Raw genomic sequence first — 26,780 nt, forward strand, 5'->3', positions numbered from 1 at the left:
GTTCGGGCTCAGCTATACTGGTAGCCAGTCAGATTCTCTGATCTGTATTTAGCTTAAATAATACCCCCAAAATCCCTTGTTCCTTTTGATATTGAGTAAATGATGGTTTCTCCTTTTGTGTACAAATTTCAGGTCTGGCACAGTAATCCCAACTTCCATAGAAATGTCTGCTTTATTTTCACTTTCTGTCCTTGTTTTTTTTAAAAGATATCTCACCTTTTGTTTCTACCTATCAAGGCAGCTTTCAATAAAACTGAAATATTGCAAATGTTAGTAAAAAGCATTATGCATAAGGAATCTAAAATACCTTCACTGTCTCCCCAAGACTGTAAGGAGTTCAGTCTGGTAGGTATCTCTGAGGAGTAGGGCTGTCATCAGATCTGAGGGAAAATGTCTGTCGCTTAATGTGTGGAAATGGGCAAATGATGCTTTTCATGAGATGGAGGTAACTGAATGTTATATTCTGGTAAATAATATGTCCCATTAAGCCTTTACTAAAGGGACAGGACTTTTTTTGTTCCAAACTTTGTTGGCAACCTTACTGAGGAGGGAGTTCCACAACTGTGATATCTCTCCTGAAAATAGCCTCTTCTGGGTGCTCCTTGGGCTAACAAAGGAGGCAAACAGCAAGGCCTCAACAGATTATATTAATAATCAGGGAGACTGGCATGGCAGGAGGTGATCTATAACATCTGCTGTACTCATACCAAGATTCCTGAACAGACCTCTCCCTCTATAAGCTGAGCACTTATATTTACATGTGCTGAGCATATCACTATTTGAACATATGTTCACAGTTATCACACATACAAATTTAAAAGCGATTGTGCACACCTATGCAAAGCTGATGTGCCTGATTCACATACATTTCATCTCATAAGGGATGCAGATGATCTCTGGACTGTAGGATATAAAATGGGTTGACATTTTGAAAACAATAGAGGGGGTTGACATTTGAAGTGAAGGAGACAGACCAAAGGGCTGTAACAAATTTCATCTTCATTTCATTTTATTTGATTTATATCCCGCCCTACTCCACCGAGGCGGGGAATTAATGAATGAATATCAAGAGCTACAACCAGGGCTTTTTTTGTAGCAGGAACTCCTTTGCATATTAGGCCACACACCCCTGATGTAGCCAATCCTCCAAGAGCTTACAGGGCTCTTCTTACAGAGATTACTATAAACTCTTGGAGGATTGGCTACATCAGGGGTGTGTGGCCTAATATGCAAAGGAGTTCCTGCTACAAAAAAAGCCCTGACTACAACTACAATATACATCATTTGTGCAGCAAGTCATATGCCACAAGACAGAGGACAGCAATATGAATGCATTACTGAAGAGAGTGTTTCCTGCAAAACGGGGAGGGGAAGAATGAAGAAATTATACAGCCTTTGGCAAGCTGGTATACAAGACTACTGGGCTGTATCTGCCACATGTTGCACAGGCTTCATCTACAACCCAGGGAAAGAATACAGACCATTTGTTTCCCATCATCATTAAGTTCTAATATCTACACAAAGGCAATCCAATTACAGAAAATCATAGTGAATTACTAAGTACAAATACAATCATTCCATCTCCTTGAATTTTAGAACTCAAAACAGATAACACTGTTGTATACTAATAGTCATAAACTACCTTAATGAAAACTGAGCTTAAGGTGGAGAGATCCATGAAGTTTAATTCCCCCCCCCCCAAAAAAAACCCCTCTTTAAAAAGATAATGGATGCAATCAACCTCTTGTTGAAGCCAACTGTTGATTTTAATCTAACTGGATTACACCCATAGTGTCTACTGCCATGCATCTCGGACAGGTGGTTTAAATTAAGAATGGTGGGCTTTGGGGTTTTTCTCCCCTGTTTTAGTTTGGCTATCCAGAGAGACAGGAAGAAGTAAATTATGAAATCAGCTGATTGTGGTTCTGTGGTTTCATGCTTCAGAAGCAGGCATGATGTCTCAAGAGCAAATCAGCTATGAAAAGCAACTGTAAAAATGGCATAATGTGCAATTGTGTTTATTGTCTTCCAATGATTTCCAGATCTTTCTCCAGTCTACAACAGGGGAATGCACTGTCTTCAGAGACTCAGACCTTTTCTCACTATTCTTCTTAGCAAGGCGCAGTGTCTCCACTGCAACATTAGAAGCTTGCTGCAAAAGGTAGGTGGATCTTCACATGGTCAAAGAAGTGTGCACATTTCCAGAGACACCTTGAGTAGAGAAAAGCTATAGAACAAAGGATCCATTGAATCTTTGCTTAGTCAGAACATTTCCTGGGTTGGACTACAAGATTTTTGTTGACACATAGGCAGTTTCCAAGTGGAAACATCGAGATGGTGGGGAGGTAGGTAGGATGGAGTCCTCATCGGGGTCATTTTATAGAAAAATCGGTGGTGGGGCTCATTTGCGTATCTCATTAGCATATGCTGCCTTCTCACCAGCCAAAAGCAACCCGACACAAGAAAGGAGAACCCTGGGTGAGCAAGGGCTGCTTAGGCTGGCTAGAGATCCAGCCAGCCCAAACAAGCCTCACTCACCTGGGGCTCTCCTTGGCCGCCCCAGTCAAAAAGCCAGCAAGCCACCCACCACTCAAATCACATAAGAAGTGGTGAAAGGGTGGTGTGGGCCTTCTCCAGGGGTTAATGAAGGTTGCTGGGGGTGTGGCAAAGCTCCAGGTGGCTGGCTGGCTGGCTGGCTGACTGCCCGCTCTCCTAATCCAGGGATTGTTATGCAGCTGTACCTACTGTTCAATGGACAAGGTAGATGGAGAGGAAGAAGGGGAACCCTCAGAAAGGTTCAGCTCCTGCTGAATTCAAGGCCTGGTCCTCATCAATGTTCCCTTTAATTATTTTTTGCTACTGAGCAAAGCAGCTCACATCCTGAACAGAATATAACTGCTGTAATATTAATATGGGCAAAAGGTGGCTCCAAATTGCTGCTGAATGAGGCTATGTGTGTTAATGAATGTCTGCTCATACGCACAGCTTGGAACACTGGTCCACCTGCCCCATTCCCAAGCCGCTCACTGCTGGTTCTGCCTCCCAGCCACCCATACTTCTCCGCTCTTGTTCCTCATGGCCTAGCAACCCCACCCCCCTTTCACAGCTGAGCCATGAACTTTAAAAATTCTGTTAAATGGCTGAAAGAGGGACAGAAAAGGGAGTCAGACCAATTCCCCACTAACCTTGTCCTGGTCTCACACTCCTCTTTTCCATGGGGCTTCCTTCTGATGTCACACAAGCTGCCCTGGCGCTGCAACTCACTCTGCCTCTTTCGTTCAGCAAGCAAGATCCTCTAAAACTGGTTTCTGCTTGCAATGCGAAAGAGGCGGAGCAAGTTAAAGCCCCGGGGCAGCTTGTGCTAAATCAGGCGGAGGCCCTGTGGAGAAGTGGAGTGTGAGACTGGGACAAGGCTAGTGGGGAATCGGTCTTACTTAAAAGTCTGTACAAAAAGTTGTCTATTTTCATCCACTTGAGACCATGCCTCCAGAATCCATTTCCAGGCTGACCAAAGTTAAGAGCTTCTTAGATTTGAAGGTTAACATCTCCAGTTTATAGATGTTAACTGAGATTATATGTGGGCATCTTGACTAGTAATATTTAATTAATTGGGAGATAAATGACCTGGTGTATATGTATGGGGGAACAAAGAGAAAAAGACTTTGGGTATGGAGTATCTACATTTTTTTCTTTCTAAAGATATCACAGATTTGTTGTTTTTTGAAATCACTGAAATGGGATGCATTGATACCAAAGCAGAAAATGACTGTGTAAATTATTAACATAAAACACTCTCGACCCAGAAGTTTAGTCTAGAATTAATATTTAGAATCAGTTAATCATTATCAGCCAGGAATTTGCTCTGTAATACACAGAGAGAATTATGTTATTACTTCAATAATTATACTGCTGTCCTTCTTTAAGAGTCACACTAGCACTATATATGTAGCTAAAACACATGTAAAGCTAACTGATGCAGAGGTTTTTGCTTTGCTTTGTTTTAATATTATCATGCAAACTCCAGTTATAATCCTGTTCATATTATCTTCTGTTACTTTTAGGGATGGGCATGAACCAGAAAAAATGTGGTTTGGGCCATGTCCCTTCAAACCCTGTTGAAAGGGACCGCAGTCCCTTTAAACAGGGTTTGAAAAACAGCTGAGCGATGGGGAGCAGTCCCACTCAGCTCTTTCAGGCTATCTTGTGCAGTCCCTTTAAATGCACTTCACAGTACAGCCTGAAACAACTGAGCAGCAGGGAGCATCTCCCCACCACTCAGCTGTTCTTGTGACTTTTGTGGGGGAAAGAAAGCAAGAGTTTAAAGGGACTCAGAGTCCCTTTAAACCCCTGCTTTCTGCTCCATCCACAAGCTTCCAAAAGTTTGTGAAAATTTATGATGGTAGGCCTATCACAAACTTCTGTTTGCAATCCACGAACAGGGCAAAATTCGGTTCGGTTCATGCCCATCTGTAGCTATTTTCTGTCTCCCTCCCCCTGCCTAAAGCAGGAACTTTATGGTAAAAAAAAGAAAGTAAAAGCCTGGCTTTGAGACCAAACTAATGATAGCTCATGGGAGAGGTGTCAGTATTTATTCATTTCTATGTTCTTCCACTCGCACTACTTTATGGCTTTCTGCAAACCCTGTTTAAAGGGACTGTGGTCCTTTTCAACAGGGTTAGCAGGGATGTGAACTGATTCAGTTTGCAAACAAACCATGACCTAAACCACATTTTCCTAGTTCATGCCTATCCTTAAAAGGCATCAGGTAAGAGATTTTTTACAGACTTTATTTTCTTAAAATATTATATTCTGCTTTTCTAACAAGCATCCAGAGCTATTTCTTATACAGATAAAACCATAAACAGTCAAATCAACATGTAGGGGGGAACAGAGAGAAAGAAGAGAGGAAGATCTGGCTGGCTTGCTGACAGTGAGCAAGCAGCGACTGAGTAGCATCTGGGCTAAGTTTGTTTTCCTCTTCCCACACATAGATATCCCACAATGGCCTGCTAGAGCAGCGGTTGGGAGGAAATGTACAATATTCTGATGCCGCATCATCACTTCCAGTATGATCCAAAAAGTGATGTCATCACATCAGTATGGTGCTCTAGGACTCCCCCAAAACTCTATGGTAAAACCTGAACCCTACCACATAATGCCTGAAGTGACATTGTGATGTCAGAACATCACTTATTTACAAGTTCCTACCGCGTGCTGGTTGCAGGCACTTGGCTGACAACCCTACACAGGCATTAAAAGCCTGAGGTGTGAGTTGTTGGACACAAGCCAAAGGGCTCTTGTCCTGGGCAGGTGTCAGGCAGCAGCAAACGTCAAGACCTTGAAAATATTCTCCAGATGATCTAAGATTTTGTATAATCTTTTGCTGCTCCCCAGATCTGTATAACAAAGATTAGCTAAATTACTAATGAGACAGGAAACATTATATTCACAGATTAAAGACCTGTATACCTGATGGGATGAACTTAAATATTGATTTCACCCCTTTCCTATGATTTATTGGTGATCTAGAGATTGGAGTAAGATGTACTATGACTTTAAATTCTTGACATCTCCAACAACCAGCTGTATCTAATTATTTAATTAATGATGGTGATTTTTAGAAACAGTAACCAGGATCTTAGGATATAGGAAACCTCATGCCATCTCCTAGGATTGAATGAACAGTGGTTTGCTCCATGGAAGTGACTCTGGGTGCGGTCACATGTAGCACTCAAATCTGAACTGCTGAATATTGATTCGATGCAGGGCCGATCAGACGAGCATCCAAGAATGCGACTCATCCTGTTGTTGAGCGATCAGACATCCAATACTATCATGCTCTTTTCTTGGAGCATGCGTGATCAGAAGGTGATTCCTCGGAGGGGGGGAGTCCATTAACATGTGCCCAACTGTTTGGAGGTGGGAAATCAAATGTTGCTTCAGAGGCAGGGGGGAAGGGGGGAAGTTTCTGGAATTAACATTGCCGATTCAAACCAGGGGACTGCCAGGAATTACTTTCCTGGAAATTGGTAGTGACAATGATATCTGGAAATCCTCTACATTGAAAAAAAAGATTTTTTTTCCTGTTCTGAATAGTGGGATAACGTCCCCCCCCCCTCCAATCCTGTATTGATCAGAGAAGCAGAAGTGGCACCTCAGATTCCTAGATGATCTGGCAATGTGTATGTCTGCTGGGGCTTTAAAAAAAAAAAAAAAGTGGGAGGGGCGGTAAACATTCCAAGGGGCAGTATTGTGCATGAGCTGTCCAAACAGGAAAAAACCAATTGTGTGCCGCTTCTGTGAAAAAGGGCCGGACTTTCTGCGCTATCAAATTAATGTGGCATTGATCTGGAGCAAGCTGGGGTGACTCCAGATGATGCTCGATTTCCAGATGTGGATGTCTGGATGAACATATTTCATCCCTCAGTGAGACGGAGCTGTGTCCCCACTAATAGTACGTCTGAATGCACCCTCTGACTACTAAACAAGAATAGAGTTAAGGCATCAGGAAAGAGATTCTTATATATAGCACATTAGGGAATTGTATGTATTTTGTAAAATGCACCATAAACACTCTTGTTAGTTTCAGATTTTATTGCATATACTGGAATACAGTTCCAGATTGACTGTTGGGCTATTGATGTTGGAATCTCTGTGGAAGATAATTGAGAATGTGTCCTGCATTCTGGACACCACATCAGGTCACTGGTGGGCTCTGTGAGATTCTGCAGAAAACAGAAAAGAGACTGTATTACAACAATATGGGTATTTATGTTTACATTGGTGACTCTGTGTGCTGATAAGTTTTGGAGTTATTAACAATTGGAATTGTGATACTGAAAGTGCATTTACTAATGAAAAATTCATTGTGTGTATAATTTAACAACTGCAAAGGAAAAAAAGGTTTTTTGCTATTGGCAAAGTGTGCAAAAAAAGTAAACATTGGGTTAACTTGTGGATAAATATCAGTAAAATAATTTCACATAAAATCAATTATACACAGTGATTTTATATTTTTCTTGCTAGTTGCTTCACACCATAGTATTATTATTGTTGTTATTGTTATTATTATTCACGACCAGCCCAGGATGAGTGTGTTTTGTTTGTTTTATTGTACTAATTGCTGAAGTTGACTTTATTTGTATTGTTTCTGTGAGCCACTTTGGATTGCTGAGGGGAGGAAAGTGGCATACAGATTTAAGTAAAAAAGCAAACTACATATTTAAGCAATCAGCACAACAAACTTAAGGACAAAGGTGAGGGTAGTGAATCCTGCCCCCCAGCCATATCACTGCATTCATTTGTTTGAATAATTTATCTTTCAGCCCAGTTTACCTTCAGTATAAAAACCAGGCAGAGAGAAACACACTTCAGGGCATAGCAAGGTGAGGTGTGTGGGGGAGAGAGGGCAGGACATATTTATGTGCTCTGTTTTGTGTAACAAACCTTCCCCCACCCACCAGTTTCCTCTTGAATGGTAGACAAGTAATTCCACATGGATTTCCCTGTCATGTCTAGTTTGGCCCATCATCTCCACTTATTGAAGACACTATTTATTTTAGTGAAATACATTTAATTCACAAGACTGATTCTTACAGTGCCATCCTAAGCAGATATTGAATGTGGCTGACTCTCAGGGAAGTGTTCTTAGGACTGCACTCAGGAAGAGAAAAATCGCAATCACTTTCTATCACAAATCTTTACGCCTTGCCTTGGGAGTCTTTGGGAAAAAAATGATTTCTCAGGAGTAGCTATCGGATGATTTTTCCCTCCCTTTCTATCTGAAAGGTATCCAAAAGTCATACAGCTCCTGAGACCTGCTGTAAGGAGTTCCACAAAGATCCACTCACTTGTGCTATTTAATATTTCATTTCATTTTATTTAGTTTATATCCTGCCCTTCCCACCAAAGCGGCTCAGGGCAGCTCACAACACAAATAGGATTAAGTTTTAAAATACATCATAGGATTAAGTTTTAAAATACATCAATTTACAACATTTAAACAATACACCAGTAAAAACAGTAAAACAAAGCCATTTACCAAAGTACCATACTACAGCCTTCTATTCGAAATTTTCAAGTACCGATCAGTTGTATGCCAACCGGAAGAGGACTGTCTTACAGGCCCTGCGGAACTGCCCAAGGTCCCGCAGGGCCCTCACCTCTTCCGGTAGCTGGTTCCACCAGCAAGGGGCTGTGATTGAAAAGGCCCTGTCTCTGGTCGACTTAAGTCGGGCCTCCTTTGGCCCGGGGATTGCAAGAAGGTTTTGAGAACTGGATCTCAGCACTCTCTGGGAAACATATGGGGAGAGACAGTCCCTGAGGTAGGCAGGTCCTAGGCCATATAGGGCTTTAAAGGTAATAACCAGCACCTTGTACCGAACTCGGTATATTATTGGCAGCCAGTGCAGTCCCCGGAGCCCCGGCTGGATGTGCTCCCATCTAGGAAGCCCTAATAGCAGCCGGGCAGCGGCATTCTGCACTAGCTGCAACTTCCGGGTTCGGTACAGGGGCAGCCCCATGTAGAGAGCATTACAGTAGTCTAACCTTGAGGTGACCATTGTGTGGATCACCGTTGCCAGATCGTCATGCTCCAGGAAAGGGGCCAACTGTCTCGCCCGCCTAAGATGAAAGAATGTGGACTTGGCAGTGGCTGCTATTTGAGCCTCCATTGTCAAGGAAGGCTCCAATAGTACCCCCAAGCTCCTGACCTTGTGCGCCGTTGTCAGTGGCGCACCGTCAAAGGCTGGTAAGAGGAATTCCCTTCCCGGGCCACGACGACCCAGGCAAAGGACCTCTGTCTTGGCTGGGTTTAGTTTCAATCCACTCAGTCGGAGCCATTTAGCCATGGCTTGCAATGCCAGGTCCAAGTTTTCTGGGACACAGGCAGGCTGGCCGTCCATAAGTAGATAGAGCTGGGTTTCATCAGCATACTGATGGCAACCCAACCCATACCTTCGGGCAATCTGGGCAAGGGCGCATATAGCTGTTGAACAACATCAGGGAGAGCACCACCCCCTGAGGCACCCCGCAATCAAGCATGTGTTTCTGGGACAGTTCACCCCCAATCGCCACCCTTTGACCCCGACCTTCAAGGAAAGAGGAAAGCCATTGTAAGGCCAGCCCCTGAATCCCCGCGTCAGTGAGATGGCAAGTCAGCAACCGATGGTCGACCGTATTGAATGCTGCCGATAGGTCTAACAACATCAGTACCGCTGAGCCGCCTCGATCCAGATGCCGCTGAAGATCATCCACCAGGGCAACCAGCACTGTCTCCGCCCCATGACCCAGGCGAAAGCCGGACTGATGGGGATCAAGAATGGAAGCATCCTCCAGGAAACTCTGTAGCTGCAACGCCACTGCCCTCTCAATGAGTTTACCCAAAAAGAGCAAATTCGAGACCAGCTGGTAGTGTGCCAATTCGGCCGGAACTAATGTTGATTTTTTTCAAGAGAGGGCGGAATGTATATGAAGAGGTTGGATAAGATCACATGTACCTATGGGTACTGAATTTCATCAACATCCTGATTATAACCATCTCTACATTTCATTTAAAAAGCAGCCAGGGGCATTTCTATGGTAAATTAATATTTGCAGATTGTGGTCAAGTGGATGTGAAGTGAATCAACTGAAATAGACTCCAGCCAAGAGAGGTAATGCAGGTAGAAAGGATAGATGTGCCAGCATTACAAGAGGATATAGTCCAATCTGACCTGGATAGCCCAGACAAGTCCAATCTTGTCAGATCTCAGAAACTAAGCTGAGTCAACTCTGAAAAGTACTTACAAGGAAGACTTCCTTAAAATACCAGCAGTTGGAAAAGAGTAAAAAAAAAAAAAAGAGAGAGAAAATACCAGCAGTTGGGAGGACAGGGGCAGGCTTTAGTCAGCCACCTCCTTGAATAGCCACCAGGCTCCTGGTAAGGGTCAGTCACTAGAGATTGCCATGATTTCCAGGTGCACCCACACACTCTCACACATGCACACAGAGACATGCATATATAAATACAAAAAAAGAGGGGGAGTGGCTTTGACCAATATCCGGTCAAGAGCCTTTGCCTAACTCTCTCCCAGCTGGCTCCAAAGTTATATCATTTTTTACCCCTTTAAATTATATTTTTGAACTTTTGAAAGATGCCTCCAAAAGGGGTGAAAAAGACCAAGCAGAAGGAAAAAAGCTTTCAGCCTCTAACTAATTTCTTGGAACTGCCTTCCACCTCCCACGCAAGCTTGGAGAGATGTGAGGAACAACCTGCAGAAAGTCCTCTCACAGTGAATTTATTGTTTCAGGCAATGTCTAAACTAAGACAAGAAATACGAGAGGACATAACTTCTATGCTTCAACCAATGTGTCAGCGTCTGGATGAATTAGAGAATTCTTGTAAGCAAGCAACCCTGACGGCACAAGAAGCGTTAAAAAAAGCTCAAGAGATAACTTCAGATGCATGGACGAGGGAACGGGTTTTAACAATTGACTTTCGTAGCCGGGAGCTGTGTCTAAAATTTAGAGGCTTTAAATTGGATGTGGAAGCAGAAATGGACGTATATATATTTATGGCAAATTGGCTTGCTGAAGTAATCCACCTGGAGGTCGAGGTTCTTCCACTCATCCAAAAAACATATCGTGTAGGCAAGGTATGTGAAGACAATTTGTCTTATACCAGAGATATTGTGGTGCAGTTTAAGGATTATCGAATGAGGCAAAGAGTCTTTGCAGAGGGAGAGAGGAGGCTTGGACTACCAGGGGTTAAAGATTCAGGTCTTTCCGGATCTCCCTCCTGAATTTTTAAGAATCAGAAGAGACCTTAAGGACACAACTGCCAAATTGCGAGACTTAAAAATTAAATATAAATGGCTACAATCAGGCAAACTATGTGTCCAAAAAGGCTCCACTTCGTTTACAGCATATGACGCAGCCTCGGGTGAAATACTATTATCCAAGTTAACTCCCTCCTCTCCTACATCAAGAGTTAATAAGAGAAAGGAATTGTCTCCTCTCATCCCTCCAAGGACAACCCGTGTATGTACTGAGGAAGTTTATGTTAATCTGGAAGAAAATATGGACTCTATTTAAAAGAAATTGAAGCAACAAGAAAAGGGAAAAGCTGAAGAAACTTATAATTTATAATTATTGATTTTTCTTTCAGAATTAAGAGCTGGGTGGGGACAGCTGGTGAGAGCACCTGGGTAATTTCCCTCCTTGTTTAATTCAGTGCAGGTGAAGAAGAAAGAGTTTCTTTTGACCTTAAACTTTAAGGTCTCCAGGGACTGAGATATATTGTTAGAATTTATTCTTTATGGATTTTTTTTTTGAGAGTAGAAGGAATAATCAAGATATAGAAGAAGAAGGAAAAGAAGTTATATTGAATGCATGTGGCACTAAGTTTTAAAAAGCTGTTAGGGAAATTGGCATTGTTAAGCTTTATTATTCCTCTGCTATAAAAATATAGAAAATATAAATAGACATAAATATATATATATTAAGTGGTGTGGAATGGTAACACTTGAGATATCTTTAAATTGTGTTGTTTTTGATTTGTTATTATGGTACACCTTCCTGTTGGAACAGGTAGTAATTGTAATGAGTCTATAATAAAAAGTTTGAGTTAAAAAAAATACAAAAAAAGAGGATATGGTCCAGAGTGTTTTTTTCATTTGTATCTTGTTCATAGGTTGTTTTTTTTTTACCTTCTCAGCTTTTTTGAACTCACTACCCTGACTGACAATCCAGTAACCATTAGGCTTACCATACTGCAGAACAAAGTTTGAGTCGAGTGGCACCTTTAAGGCCAACAATGGTTAATTCTTAAAGGTTCCAGTGGACTCCAGCTTTGTTCTGCTGCGTCAGGCCAACATGGCTACCCATCTGAATCTACCATACTACACATTTTATGGTGCTACCCTTGAAGACAACTGGGAAACCTCACCTTGTTGAGTTGTTACAGCCTAGCTGCAGAGTTGAAACATGTGAACTAGTTCTAAACAAGCTGCACTGACTGTTGATTTGCTCTGAGTTCACTTCTGTTAGTGTGTTGGTATGAACCTTTAGAACTCTCCATGGCCTGGAACCCACCTATGTGAAAGACCACCTCTTTGCTTATGAGATCTGTTCCTTCAGCTTAAGTCCAGCTAGCTATGGTTCCTGATTATCCTTTTCCCCTATCAGGTTCCACTCAAACATGTCCTCCCCTCCGCCCCCCATAGTGGCTTTGACATTTTGGAATTCATCTCCAGAGGAGGTTAGAAGAGCCAACTCACACAAACATTTATAGGGGCCAAACACATTTATTTTAGATTGGATTTTAACTGAGCTGTGATGCACATCCTGTTTTGATTAGAATTTTATTTTCCTTTTCATTAGCAATTACAATCCTATACAGTGTTAATTTCAGTGGAGTAGCTCTGCGTAGGCTTCCACTGTGAGATTGTGTGGCTGTGGCCCTATGTGGTTTTATAGTTAACTTATTGTCCTTGGGATGTTTTAATAAAACTGATGTTAAGAAAGGCAGTATCTAAAAGCCCAAATAACTGAAAATATTTATATATTTATTAGGTTTATATCCTGCCTTATCCCAAAAATGGGTGCAGTATGGCTCACAGCACTTAGGATATATATAAATAACAGTAACATATAAGAAAAACCAAGTTAAAACATCCAAAGCAAGATGGCAGCAAGCAAGAGAAAAACTCCAGCACAGTCCTTAATGCCTCCTGCAGGATGATTAGTCTGATGATGTATTTCTGTGGGCAGGGGAGGCTGAGATGGATTGAATGGCTGCCACTGCAGCCAAAAGCCTGGCAGAACAGCTCCATTTTACAGGTCCTGCGGAACTGTAACAAGTCTCACAGGGCCCTGCTCTCATGAGAGAGTGTTCTACCCAGCTGGGGCCAGGATGGAGAAAGCTCTGGCCCTGGTCAAGGCTAAGCAGACATCTTTTGGGCCAGGGACTACCAGAAGGTAGTATTCAACAGGGCTTTTTGATAGAAAAAGCCCAGCAGGAACTCATTTGCATATTAGGCCACACACCTCTGACATCAATATTGTTTCAGACAGGGCTTTTTTGTGGGAAAAGCCAATCAGAGACTCATTTGCATATTAGACCACACCCCCGATGCCAAACCAGCTGGGACTGTGTTCCTGCTCAAAACAAGCCCTGGTATTCAATATATAAGTACTCAATACAGACATAAAATGAAGAACCTGGTGAGTTTGAGTCTGTTTTCCAGTCAGAGTTCCTTGCTGTATTTAATTTCAGATCCTTGTACTTCATTTCAGATCAGACTCTCAGGCTCAAGGGTGGGCAAGCCCTGGCAGGAGAGCAAGCCAGTCCTTTTGAGGTGGCAGCCAGGCAAGTGAATGAGGAGAAGTCACAGGAAGAGAACAAGGTGGTCTTGCTCAACAAGATGCTCGTTCCACCCATGTAACAGCGATATCCAACAGCTTTTCAAAGGTATGATTCCCTCCTAAAGAAGGTATGCTGGTTGAAAATAGTGTAGGGATGGAAACAATGTCCTCTGAAAGACACAGAAGAAAGTGGCAAAATTGTATAGTAGTTGGATACTTCTGAATAAAATAGCTTGGGAAGAAGTGCAGGAGGAGGTATGACATATTCAAGGACCCAGGAGTTGTGATACATTGGCTGGAATGATCTACTCAAGGCTTTATGTCTCTTTCCTTGAGTGCTAAATTTCACACAAAGAAATAACAGAGTTTGCAAAATTGGGACATCAGTAAGATAAGATAACAGAAGAGTGGATTGCATTGTTTTGGGATCTTGAACCACTTTTTCATGGGATGCGGGGGAATCTTTTTGGATATATCCTCATGTTTATTCTGCTTATAAGGATGGATTGGTCAAAATCTCCAACCTGGGAATAGGAAATATTCTTCTTCCCCATGCGTCCTAAGCTGCATATTCTCTTTCAGAGAGCCAGTTTGATGCAGTGGTTAAGTGTGCAAACTCTTATCTGGGAGAACTGGGTTTGATTCCCCACTCCTCCACTTGCACCTGCTGGCATGGCCTTGGGTTAGCCATAGCTATCGCAGGACTTGTCCTTGAAAGGGCAGCTGCTGTGAGAGCCCTCTCAGCCCCACCCACCTCACAGAGTGTCTGTTGTGGGGGGAGAAGACATAGGAGAGTGTAAGCCGCTCTGAGTCTCTGATTCAGGGAGAAGGGTGGGGTATAAATCTGCAATTCTTCTTCTTCTCTCTCTCCCTCTCTCTCTCACACACACACACATACACACAAACACACACAGAGGCTTCCTTCTGGTCATGGTTTAGAGAACTAGGCATCTGTAACAGGTTCAGGGCTTTTTTTGTAGCAGGAACTCCTTTGCATATTAGGCCACACACCTTTGATGTAGCCAATCCTCCTGGAGCTTATAGTAGGCCCTGTATTAAGGGAGCCAATCCTCCTGGAGCTTATAGTAGGCCCTGTAAGCTCTTGGAGGACAGGCTACATCAGGGGTGTGTGGCCTAATATACAAAGGAGTTCCTGTTACAAAAAAAGCCCTGAACAGGTACATACATTCCATACTACCCTTTCAAATGCGACTAACTTCTTCTGTTTCTAGTTTTCAGTCATATCCATAACTTGTGCAATGCTCTGATATCTGAACTGGGTGACTATATTTCTGATCATCTCTAAGTCACTTACTTCTTTAAGACTTCCAGTTTATGAACATCATGGTGCTTCAGGGCACAGTAATCAAAAGATGTCAGGAGGATTGTTTATACATATCCAAGCTGGGGGACAGAGAAGATTTAGCTCAATAGCTATTGTTTTCTATTGTATGAAACACAGAAGAAACTTTCATTTAAACTTTCAGTTGTCTCAAGGTAAACCTATTGGTCTATTATTCAGTTTTATATTAAAAGATGAATGAAAATCTATTGTTTAGAACTGTTGCTAAGTTTGCCTTGCAGGATGCAAGAATAAGGACACAGTTCTACACAACAAAATGTTATTGACAGAGCATATGATCAATGTATTTAACTGAGTTAATAATTTTGGCTTGGATCCAGCAGAGGATTGCCATGGAGAAAAGAGGGGCAGATTTTGTTAATTCCCTCTCCTTCTGCATACCTCAAACTCCCCCCCTCATGCTGTCCCTGTGGGTCCCAACTTTCATTGAAGTAGCATTTCAGGGGACTTTCCGAAATACAGCAGGACCGGGCAAATGAGAAAGTCATGCTCTGCTGACAGAAGTCCTCTTCATCAGTGGAAATTGCTGCTGGATCCAAGCCTTTTATGTGCAATTGATAGGCAAATCCCCCCACGTTATGAGGTAGCTTGTTAATATATTTTTTCTTTTTCTCTTCAAACTACAGTTTTCAAACTGACCAGACGATGCCTTTGGTTACATTTTCATTTCTTTTAGTTTCAAGTACTTTTTCTAAAACCAACCCCATAAATTCCATAATCTGGCCGACATCTACCATTTTCTGTCTCTGATTTTTAGCATGGGTCCTCGCAAGGGTTGTAACTTAATTGGATGCCACTAAAATATTTAAATTAGATGTTCCCCTCCAGCTCCCTGTGATTTCTTTTGGTGCTGGGCATCTTGATTGGGAACATCACCTTGTTTCTTTCAATAAGTCTTCTTGCTGAAATTTCCAACCAGCTCCCGACAGCCATGAAAAAATGGTGAGGCAACCACACCTCAGTCAGAAACCCCAGACTTGCAATCAAACGAATGCAATATGGACAAGTCGTTCCAGCTGCAGTGCTGACTTGCCAAAACACACTTCAGCAGCTCCAGAGGCAGAATGTAAGCCTGACTTGCCTTGACATATTATCACCCCATATAAATCAAATAAAATTCCCTTACCTCCTTTTTTCTTCCAGCCCTTTCAAGTAAAGGTCCAAATGTTCATTTCAAGTATTAGGAGTCTTTTCAAATGTGACATTTCAAATAAGAAAAGTGATACATGAAAACATATTTAAATTCAAAGTATAATTATGTGCTCCTATGAGATTTTTTTTCCTCCTCCAAAGGGTTTTTTTCATCAAGTATTATAAAAATAAAAACTTACCACAATCTCCTGGCACATGGTGCCGGGGCGCTGCCTTCCTTCACTTGAGCTTGTCCAGCCTGTTGAAAGTCACTATTTAAGATAAATAAAAGTCATCTTTGTCATGCACAATGAGGGTTCAGCACCCAGAATGTTAGTTTTTTTCTGATTTAAAAAAATGGATGCTATTTGTTTAACTTTTTAGATAGTTTTCTTAATTATACACATTTAAGCAAGACAAAGTTACACACAGAAAATTAAGCAAGTTAACACAAGTTAGGCAGGGCCAATTTATGGTTTTATTTTCAGGGTCCCTTTAGCTGTTGAGTCTCAAGTTATTTCTGCTACCCAGTTAAAGTAGCAATCTGTGCTTGGCACTTGGAGCAAAGAGATTGTCTATGAAAGGAATCTTCTCTGCCATACCTCATTAAATTCCATAGATTTTTGCTATACATATTATACTAGGCCAGTTTGCTTCATTTAATACAATGGGTCTTTCTTCTGGATAAATATACATCATATCAGACTGCATATGTGTGTCAGATCAAGGTGTCAGTTTGTTGGGTTTCTTTCCTTTCTCTTTTGAAGCATGTGTGCTTTCTCCACTATACAATTCCAGCATAGTGACACAGTGAACTTTTCCATGAAAAGAAAGTAATTATTCCAGCATACCAACCTCAAATAAAGAGAGAGAGCAATCATACTTTGGTTTAACTGGTCTATTACAATGGTCTAATCAACTTCATAAACCATAATCCTGTTTTTAAGAGTGGAGAGTGGACTGTGCTAGGGAGCCCAATGGCTGCTATCATTTCCTCAACTCCATCCTGGCTCCAAACGTGGCCAACAATTGATTGTTTATCCTCACTTAAACATGATTGTAGGGAGAGGTGCCCAGTAAGGTTGCCCACTCTGGGTTAGGAAAGTCCTGGAGATTTGGGGGTAGAGTCATGGAAGAGTAGAGTTTGGGCAGGGGAGGGACTTTGTCAGGGTAGAATGCCATTGAGCCCACCCTCCAAATAAGCCATTTTTTTCTGAGGGAACTGATCTCTGTAATCTGGAGATCATATGTAATCTACAGAGAACTCCAAGTCCCGCTCCATCTGAAGGTGCCCAGCTTCATCCCTTACCACCGCCCCCCCCCCCCTGGCATGCTGGACACACATCTAAGGGCTTGGTGGATCCTGCTTAGCTCCCAGCTGGTTCCATCTCAACTAGGGTTGCCAGGCATGGTGGAAGGAACACCATGGCTGCTTAGCAATATAGTTTTATCATAGAGTTTTTACATATCCTAGAGTGTCCCTTGGTGCCACTTCAGGTGTCTGCCAGTAGTGATATTAGTGTGCTAGCATGAATGCTAGAACACCAGTCACTATGCCCAAGATGCTCCCAGGGTTTGCCTGTGGCCTGGCAACCTTGTCTGGATAATAAAAGCTGGCAGCCACCTTTCCCTAATTCCCTCCCATGCCTACAGTTTAAAAGGTACTGTACAGATAAAATTATAGCTACACATTGTTGTCTAGTCTTCTGTATCTGTTTAAAGTTGAAAGCTATAATTAAATCATCAAATATGACTGTTTGACATCCCTGGCAGATAATACATTTAGAAGGGAAAGGTCTTTAAAGTAGGCATTGTGCTTGCACTTACTGCAACTGGTTTAATTTTTGCAAGCATGTAGAAGCTCTGCATAGATCCTTAAAGTGCCAACCTTCCAAGCCTACTGAAGTCCACTGATACAGTCACCAACATGCCATTGCAGCCTTCAAACACCAGCACAGGCAAAAGACTGCACATTTAGTTTTTATAATTAAACCTCTTCCAGATCCAAGGCTTTGTTTTCTACCTTCCATCCCTTAACTTTAGGTTTGCCAAGTCCAATTCAAGAAATATCTGGGGACTTTGGGGGTGGAGCCTTGAGACTTTGGAGCCAGGAGCATGTCATTATAATCAAAGCCAAGCAGTTTCTATGCACATGCTGGGAGAAGTGAAAGTAACAGAACTGCCAGGTAGATCATCTAAGTGACAGAAGGTGGCTGGTTGCCAGATTGCATCAGCCTGGACAATGTCAGCATGACTCAGCAGCAAGCTGATTGGTTACCTGGGTGGATGGTGTGTATAAAGGTACAAAGACACTTTACTATGTGTGGGATATGTATGGTGGAGCTGCAGCTGAGCATTCTGTCGGTTTGGAGAGTGGAGGTGTAAATAAATTATATATAGTGGTTTTATCACTGCTGTGTGCAAGCCTTTATTATTTGCGTCACTAAAGACCCTCACTAAGCACAGGTGCATCAACAGGGTTATGGGCCCAGCCCGCTTCTGCTACACCTGTAAGCTCTGAGAGAGGTGGTGAAGAAGGACGCTGAGGTGCTCCAGAAGCTGTCTTGGAGGAGAAGACCAGCAGTGGCTGAACGTCGGAGGCTGAGCAGGATGGCTACAGCAGCAGCTACTGTGCTGGTGGATAAACTGACTACCACTAACTATAATACCTGGTCGTTGAGGCTCGAGCATTTCCTGAAGCGAGAGGGGCTATGGGACTGTGTGTCTGCTCCTCCTGAGGATCCCACGCCGGCAGAGACTGTTCAGGACCAGAAGGCTCTTGCCACAATCATCTTGAGTGTGTCTGACGACCAGCTGGTGCATGTTCGAGGGCACCAGAAAGCGAAGGAGGCTTGGGAAGCCCTCAAGGCTGTGTATGTCCAGAAATCAGCAGGCTCGCTGATATCTCTAACTTGGAAGCTATACAGGAAACGAATGCTGGCCGGGGACTCGATGAGGGACCACCTCGACGGCATGTCTGTGTGTTTCCAGGAGTTAGAGCAGCGGGGGGAAGCTGTGCCTGATGAGGACAAAGTCTACCTAATCCTTAGCTCTCTTCATGAGAGATTTGACATGCTTTTAATAGCATTTGAGGGCCAGGATTCAGATAAACTGACTTTGCCATATATAACGGGAAAGCTCCTGGCTGAAGACCAGAGGCAGCTGGAATGCAAAGAGCAGGCTGACCACAACCAAAGGGAGAAGCAGAAGCCTGGGGGAGTCATTTCCAGCTGGCAGGCAGAGCTGGAGGAGAGAGCTTTACAAGTGAAAAAGAAAAAATGTTATATCTGCAACCAAGGCGGGCACCTGCGGAGGAGTTGTCCCCAGCAGAGGAGAGGCCAGCAGCCGTCTTCAAGGACACAGCAAGCAACTCTAGTGAGAACTGGCTCAGGGCTACAGAGTGTGCTGTGGATTATAGACTCTGGAGCAACGCAGATGTTTTGCTGCAAGGAGGAACTGTTGAAGGACACCAAGCCGGCCCGTCAAAAAACTGTAAGCTTAGCTGACGGCCGGGAGGCTGATGTGCTTTGCCAAGGCACGGTGCATTTTTCAGGACTAAACTATACCTTTGATAATGTACTTTGTGTGCCAGCTCTGGAGACGAGCCTGCTAAGCGTCTCAATATTAGCAACAGCTGGTTTCATGGTATCTTTTGATGTTAATGGCTGTAAGATACTGCAAAAAGGTAAACTGTTGGCAAAGGGTGCGTTGAAGGAAAATGTGTATGTGTTAGAGCAGACGGTGGGAAAGGCACAGGCAGTGTGGAATAAGCAACCCCACAGTAGGTGCATTCATCGATTGCACAGACGCCTGGGACAGGCAAGCTACAATACCATTAATAAAACACTGGCTATATTGCAAGGGGATAAGGTTGATAAATGTGATGTGTTCCTAGATTGCAATATATGCAAAGAAGCAAAGTCCAAAGCGTTTCCAGTAGCTAAAAAGAGTGACCAGGTGTCAGTAAGACCACTCCAATTAGTGCATGCAGATGTAGTGGGGCCGTATGCACCCAGTGTATCAAAGAATAGATATGGTTTAATCATAGTAAATGACTACAGCTGCTTTGCGTGGGTGTATGCAATTAAGCAAAAATGTGATGTATTTCCAACTTTCCAGTAGTGGGCAAAAAGAGTTCAAAGGCAATTAAACTGCAAAATAGCAGCTCTCCAAAGTGATATGGGAGGTGAGTGTCTGCTAGAGAAAACAAGGGAATACCACCTAAACGGTATGGATATGACAGTGACATAAATTATCTGTCTAATGGAGGTTATCTGTCGTATGGAGAGCCCAGGTGTTACCAGAGTGTACTGGATCTAGATTATGGTACCTCTTCCACAGAGGAGGAAGAGTCATCAGCTAAGAGTTCTGAAAAGGTAGAGGCTTCAATAAGGTATCTGGAAAACGGGCTCTATGTGCCAGCAGACTGGTAGTGTTAATACATAGAATGTAACTCCAAAGACAATGCTGGCTGCTGCAAATGTATTAATTAAAGAAATAAACTCAGAATGTCAAACTAATGTGTAAGCTCAAAGCTGTAAAAATGATGTGCCTGTGTAATACAGATGATACGGTATGTGCTCTGGCAGAGCGGCCAGAGGAGAAAAAGGGATGAGCCGGGGGAGGCTACCTAAGTAAACTATCTAACTGATAAGAATGTACTTGGAACAGTAATTAAAGAACAGAACTAAACGTGTGTGCCAACACAGAGTCTCAGAGGCAGTATACTGAATGGTGATGATTGTATATCTGAAAGCAATGTAAAAATATGAAAGCAAATGTGAATGTAAACTGTGTATCAATGTTACTATAGAACATGTGTAATATGTAATATTAAGATATATTGCAGCTATGTGCTTTATAAACTGAGGAGGGGTGTCATTATAATCAAAGCCAAGCAGTTTCTATGCACATGCTGGGAGAAGTGAAAATAACAGAACTGCCAGGTAGATCATCTAAGTGACAGAAGGTGGCTGGTTGCCAGATTGCATCAGCCTGGACAATGTCAGCATGACTCAGCAGCAAGCTGATTGGTTACCTGGGTGGATGGTGTGTATAAAGGTACAAAGACACTTTACTATGTGTGGGATATGTATGGTGGCGTTGCAGCGGAGCATTCTGTTGGTTTGGAGAGTGGAGGTGTAAATAAATTGTATATAGTGGTTTTATCATTGCTGTGTGCAAGCCTTCATTCTTTGCGTCACTAAAGACCACCCTCTCTAAGCACAGGCGCATCAACAGAGCAAGGGTGTGACAAGCATAATTGAACTCCAAAGAGAGTTCTGGCCATCACATATTAAATGGGCTGCAAACCTTTTAAATGCCTTCCTTCCATAGGAAGTAATGGATAGAGGCACCTTCTTTTGGGGCTCATAGAATTGGACCCCCTGGTCCAATCTTTTTGAAACTTGGGGGGTATTTTGGGGAGAGACACTGGATGCTATACTGGAACATTGGTGCTTCTACCTCAAAAAACAGCCCCCCCCCACAGAGCCCCAGATACCCGCAGATCAATTCTCCATTTCCTATGGAAATCAGTCTCCATAGGGAATAATAGAGTTCCCGCAGACATTTCCCTCTCCTCCCCTCACTTTTTGATGACCCTGAAGTGGGGGGAGGGCCTCCAAACTGGGGGATCCCCTGCCCCCACCTGGGGATTGGAAATCCTACTTAACTTTGATTCCTGCATGAAATTACTTGCCAATACCATTGCAAAAGTTCGTTATGCTTCACCTGGCAAGTATTTCAAGAAACTTCAAAAAGTTTCTTACTTAGCATTTTAGGGTTGCCAGTCTCCAGGTGGGTTTACAAAAAAATCCAGACTCCATGAAGAAAACACCTCTTCTCCAGGACCGGATCTACATACTTTTTGAGGGGGGGCAAAATGAAAAAATAACGCCTCTTTATGGGTCATTCTATCTTATGGTCCCATAGAATACAATAGAATCCATACCAAATTTGGCGCCCCCCCCCTCCATTGGCGCCTGGGGCAAGCACCCCCCTCTGCCCCCCCTAGATCCAGCCCTGCTCTTCTCCAATGTATAATGTTCACAAATGTCAATAAAGATACTCTCTTCAATAATTATGGAAATATCAATTTCTTTACTCATATCAAAAATTCATATTCCATTCACAATAATTCCGGATTAGCTCTCTGTATGCACAGGTAACTCAATTTCATTTCCCAAGTACCATCAGTTTACAGGCATAACCGTCTCAGCTTCCTGTTTCGCATTACTGCTTTATCCAAGCTAGAATTTCATACCTATAAAATGAATTATTTAATAAGTTTATAAAGTATACAATACTTTTTCTGTTAAAATCTTTGTGCAATCATAAACACACTTCATACACTCATAAACAGACTTCATATTGCTTCACTCTTCACAGTCAGATACACCTTATTTTACTCCACCATGTTTGTTGACATTCTTACCACTACTACAGGTAGGTGTGTGATATACCTATTCATAGGTGCAGCCATTTACCAAATGCAACAATCTGTTAAAGGAAGATACATAACATAATGGTCCCAACTTTGATATCACAGAAAACATGAAAGATCCCACTCATTATTCAGTCCTAGTGGTTGCAAAGTCTTTAGTTGATAAATTCACCTCATTTCCTTTCTGAGCCAATAATTTATCTTCACTCACTGAACCAAATTCCAAGCCTTGTAATCTCTCCAATACAAAAAATCTTAATGAATCAGGATCATGTTTTTTATTAGAAAAATGCTCCTCAAGAGGAGCTTCACTCACTTAGTGTTTCAATCTAGAATGGTGTTCAAGTACATGTGTCTTGACCATTCTCATGGTACTCCCTATGTAGAGACTTACACAAGCACAAAATTGCATACACGGCCCTTTTGGTTGAACATTAGGCGTGCTGTCTTAAAACAATCCTTTCTCCTGTCTGTGGATGAATGAACTCGCGTATCTGAAGACAAAATTTACACGCTAAGCATGTTCCACATTTAAAGTTTCCCAGTAGAATGTCAATATCCCTTACCTGTTTTGTGAAATCTGAGCAGATCAAAGTGTCTCTCAAATTTTTGGTTTGTTTAAAACCTACTTAGGGAGGTTGCTGGCATCCTGGAATCCCTTCCACCAAATGCCAGTGTTTTTAAAGTATTTTTGTAACCTCCTGCGCTAAAGGTGTGAAAGACATAGCCCAAGTAATAAGGGTCCTTCCTTCTGGTTTGTCTTTATATTGCAACAATGTTTCACGTTGTGCTAACTTGGCTCTATGTTTAGCAGAGAAAACTATGTTTTCAGGACACCCCCTCTGCCTAAAATGCTTACAAAGAGTGTCACTTTCTATCCTGTAACCTTTCTCCAGAGTAGAATTACGTCTGACTCTAAGGAATTGACTGTATGGTGTTATTTTTTAGATGTACTGGATGATGTGACTGGTAGTGAAGGAATGTATTCCTATCTGTAGGTTATGTATAATTCCTTACAGCCAATGTGTTGTCCTCTGTTCTAAAGACTTCCTTGTCTAGAAATGTTATGGAGTTTTTATCCCATTTACTTGTAAAAGTAATTGCCTCATGAATCTGATTTAACCACTGTAGCTATTCTCCTATACTTGATTCATCCTCATAAATGGCTACCACATCATCTATAAATCTTTTATTAAAAGTCACCTTTTGATAGTATGGATTCACCTCCAGATTACAGATAAACTTATTTTCCAATGTTGCCATAAAAAGGCATGCTATGCTTGGCGCGAATGCTGAGCCCATAGAAACTCCTCTAGTCTGTTGGTAAAAGGCATAATCAAAATGGAAATAAGTCTTAGCAAAGATAAGAGCTATCAGTTCCATTAGGAAGTAAGTTGGTGGTTCTGGATTCTCTCTCAAAATTAAAGTTTCCTCTATCACCCTTCTCACCTCCTCGTGAGGTATCTGAGTATAAAGAGAACTGGCATCTATAATAACCAATACAGAAGATGTAGATACATTTCATCCTTCAATGATCGATACAAATTCAACAGTATCCTTAACATACGACTGAATCTTAGATACAAATGGCTTAATTAAAAAGTCCACATATTGTGACAGGGGTTCCAGGATCGAGTCTGATGCTGAGACTATCGGTTGTCTCGGGGGAGAGAAAATCCCTTTGTGGATTTTTGGCAAGATATAAAATACAGGAATTCTAGGATGTTGTTTCTTAAGAAACCTGTATGTTGTTTCTGAAATATATCCCATTTTTCTTGCCTCTGTAACTGTTATGTCTATCAATTTAGCAATTTTCTTGGTGGGGTCTGCTTGCAGAGGAATATAGAAATTTGTATCTTTAAGCTGTCGCATTACTTCTACCACTGCGCCCCCCTCGTCTGCCTGTTTTATAATAATGTCTTCATCATTGGCCAATTGTGTTAGGCATTGCCTATCTTCTCTCAACATATTATTCCATTAGTTTTTCTGTGTGTTCTCAATTTTGTCCCTCAGCACAAGCCTCTCAAACACCATTATAGACGGGTCAAAATGAGGAGGTATGAAGGTGGACTTAGATTTAAAGAGGTCGTTACCATAATTTCTTTCTTCCCGAAAAAAAGTCCCTCAGCTTTAACTGTCTCATAAAATGGTATAATTCAGTTCTTAATTTGAAGGAGTCATGGTAGGGTGTTGGAACAAATCCTAATCCTAGGTTTAAAAGTTTGTTCTCTTGGGCTGTCAAATTTCGGGAAGATAAATGTACCACTAGGTCGGTTTGTTTTTCTTCTGGCGCTGGTTTAAAAAATACTGCCCTTTCTTTCTGTTCTCTCTTTTTGGATATTGTTTATAAGTGGATGGCCCTGTCTCCTCTCCTGATGGTCCCAATGAATCCTCTTCCTCTGTGGTCTCTAAATTGGACCACCCATCTGCCCAGGAGACCTTCTTCTTCAGAAAGTCCTGTGCCCAACAAGAATATACTTTTGCTTGGGCATAATCTCTTGTATCTCGGGCAAACTTTTTAATTTTAACTTCCTGCAATTTAGTAGCAAATTGTTTAACCTTCTCCACAATTTCCATAATGTTAGTCTCAAATACTGTTGATGTAACCTTCTCTTTTAGTCCCTTAACCACACCCTCTATTTTCTCCTTTACTTTGTTACTCTCTAGATAGTAAGTAACATTAGGTCTAACGATCACTTATTCAGTATAGCCACCCACCTCCCTTTAAACTCCTCATCGTCCATGAACATTGCTGGTGGTTTTTGTATGCATAGTCCTTTTGGAATCCTCTCCACTTTACAATAGTCGGTGAGTGATACACTATGCAAATCCATTCTAATTTCTTTCTTTTTAAGATACTCCAATTGGGACCAGTCTATGATTGCACCCTCCTGATGATTTCCCAAAGAACTGGATACATTCAACAAAATGTCCTCTTTCTCCTGTGTAGTGAATGCAAAAATTTTTTTCCATGAGGCTATGACTTGTTGAGAATATAAAGCAGAAAAAAGTCATGTAGACAGGAGGTTTACAAAAAAGTGCAGACTCCATGTTGAAAACACCTCTTCTCCAATGTATAATGTTCACAATGTCCAATAAAGATACTCTCTTCAATAATTATGGATTTTAAAAGAAAAAGTATTGTATACTTTATAAACTTATTAAATAATTCATTTTATAGGTATAAAATTCTAGCTTGGATAAAGCAGTAATGCGAAACAGGAAGTTGAGACTGGTTATGCCTATAAACTGATGGTACTTGGGAAATGAAATTGAGTTACCTGTGCATACAGAGAGCTAATCCGGAATTATTGTGAATGGAATATGAATTTTTGATATGAGTAAAGAAATTGATTTTTCCATAATTATTGAAGAGAGTATCTTTATTGACATTTGTGAACATTATACATTGGTGTTTTCTACACGGAGTCTTCAGGTGGGGCCTGGAGATCTCCTACTTATACAACTTATCTCCAGCTGGCAGAGATCAGCTCCCCTGGAGAAAATGGCTGCTTTGAAGGGTGGATTCTATGGCATTGCACCATGCTGAGGCCCCTTCCCTGCCTAAATCATGCTGTCTCCCAGATCCACCCCCAAAGTCTCCAGGCATTTCCCAACACAGACTTGGCAACCCTAGTCAGGATACAGACACACAGAAATGAAAGCATGTGACCAAGCTTTTGTGTTTCATCCTAAACATTAATAAATTGCATTTTAACAGTGCACTCCTAAGTAGAATTGCATCCATCTAAGCCCACTGATCTCATTGGATTTAGAAAGAGTGTGATTCTATTTAGTATAGCACTTTTCACTTTTCCAGCAGAAAAACATACTCAGTTGAAGGCCAATTAAGGAAACCTTGGGCGCAATTCTAGAAGGCTACTCAGAAGTCAGTCCATGTTATTCAGTGGAGCTTACTCTCCGGAAAGTGTTCTTAGGGTCCCAGCCCCAGTGTTGTACCATGCAGTGATCTCTTTGTCTCCTATAGAAGATGGCAGGTGGAGGAATGATGTGCTTCATTAATTAGCCTCTCACCCCTGGTGTGGCTTGGCTTTGTGATAGGTGTGTAGTTCACACAGGAGGCATTCTACAGCTTGCCTTCCTGTTAGTACATGTTTTGAAATGGAGCAGTCCACAATGGGCAGCATGCAGGTCCGAAGAAAATCCCGTGTTGCGTTGCCTGGGGTTGCACTCGAGCACTTTGTTATCCAGCCTGACAGTACATGGCATCTCCTGGCTATGGCATGATTTAGGGAACTTCCTCAAGGAGATAATGGGAGGAAGTACTCTAGTCAAGTCAAGTTTAGTTTAATACGATCAGAGACCCATTAAAAAAAAAATAGGTAACAAGTGGCATTTAAAAAAAAAAACCAAACAAAGGAATACAATTGAACTTGGGCACAATACAAAATATTATACATAAAAATTTCAGTTTCCATTTCTAGTTGTAAAACATAAATTAAAATATTTCATAGACATTTAAATTTTTTTATCCAT

Source organism: Heteronotia binoei, chromosome 10 (assembly GCF_032191835.1).
Source record: "Heteronotia binoei isolate CCM8104 ecotype False Entrance Well chromosome 10, APGP_CSIRO_Hbin_v1, whole genome shotgun sequence".
Lineage (NCBI taxonomy): Eukaryota > Metazoa > Chordata > Lepidosauria > Squamata > Gekkonidae > Heteronotia > Heteronotia binoei.